The sequence below is a fragment of the Polistes canadensis genome, unplaced genomic scaffold (assembly GCF_001313835.1).
Source record: "Polistes canadensis isolate GaletaPanama2010 unplaced genomic scaffold, ASM131383v1 scaffold_1029, whole genome shotgun sequence".
NCBI classification, from domain to species: Eukaryota; Metazoa; Arthropoda; class Insecta; order Hymenoptera; family Vespidae; genus Polistes; species Polistes canadensis.
Window position 1 is genome coordinate 6,638 of NW_014570576.1, and position 1,640 is coordinate 8,277.

Below are 1,640 nucleotides of genomic sequence, written 5' to 3' on the forward strand. Positions count from 1 at the left end.
ACACAGACATTTCAGAGAGTCTCGTCCTCGCAGGGCTCACGGGTATCGTCGAATGAGTCACCGAAAGCGGATCATCGTAAATCTCCCAAAAAGTCATCTTATCGCTGATCCTCTAGTCCGAAGTAATCATCATTCACTTCCGGTACATCGAATCCCTGACCTCTCTCCAAACCGAAGGCTTCAGTTCAAGGCTCCTCTCACAAGGCATCTTCCACTCGATCATCTTTTCCTAAGTCTACACCTACCAAGATGAGTTCTTCTCAGAACTCTTCAAAAAAGGCGTCCTCAGAATAAGAAGTAGGTAGGACATCTCATTACCCACACCGTCCTCTCAGATCCATCTTAAAATCGACCATCTCATCTTCCTCAAGGTCCTCTCAGACGACCAAACGAGTCAGATTCTCGTCACCTATCTCCGACATCGATCGTTCGTCTAATCCATCGCTTTCAACGTGCTCTCGAGCTCCAGTACTCTTAGCTACTTGTAAAGCCTTTGCCATTTCTTCAAATAAATCGCCTAAATTAGAACATCTTCTCATTGATCCTGGATCAGAGTTGACATTAGTATTCTCTAATATCATAGCTAAGCTAAAGCTTAGCTGTTCTCCAGGAAACATTTCTATCCAGGGTGTGGGTAGTACATCTCCAGGAGCGACCCAAGGTTTAGTGTCCTTGGTCCTCCAATCGACATACTTGTAATTTTGGGTTCATTTTAAGGCATTCATTTTGCCAAAARTCACATCTCAGTTGCCGTCGTCTGTAATATTAGAGCAAGATTGGCCTCATCTCAGATCCCTTAAGTTAGCGGATCCTGACTTTCTCACTCTAGATCACATTGACATTCTCATTGGTGCTGATAATCTCAGCAGAGCTATCAAGTCCTCTCGCCTTGTTATGAGCGGCGATTCAGAACCTATAGCTTTCCACACCAGGTTCGGTTGGGCAGTTCTTGGCAGCCCGAGCAAGGTCGATCCTCGCAAAATTTGCTATGCAATCTCAAACGAATCTCTTGATAAAGCTCTAACGAAATTCTGGGTTCAGGAAGAAGTCTCATCTTTCCACGCGTCAACCATGAGTCTCGCTGAGTCGCAGTGCGAGCAGCACTTTGTTGATACGCACTCTCGATTGCCAACAGGTCGTTACATGGTTCGCCTGCYATTCTCRAAAGACATATCHACCTTAGGGCAWTYAAGGTCTCTTGCCATGAGATGCCTTGAAAGACTTCTCAAATAATTCGAAACCGATAGGCATTTCAAGGAGACCTACACTGATTTCCTAAAAGAATATGAGTCTTTAGGACATATGGTTCCTGTTCCTCTCGAAGCTTCCATGCCATCTCAGGCGTTTTATCTCCCGCATCACGGAGTTTGGCGCGAACAAAGTTYCTCCACCAAGYTGCGGRTAGTATTTAACGGTTYAGCCAAGTCTTCAACCGGTATTTCTCTCAATGATCTTATGCACACAGGGCCGAAGACTCAAACGGACATTTTCGATGTACTGCTGTGGATCAKGCAGCACAAGTACATTTTCATAACGGATATTGTGAAAATATTTCGTTAAATTCAAGTGCATCTCAAAGATCATGACCTTCAACGAATTATCTGGGTTAATGAATCATCTCAAGTTCAGGCATATCAGCT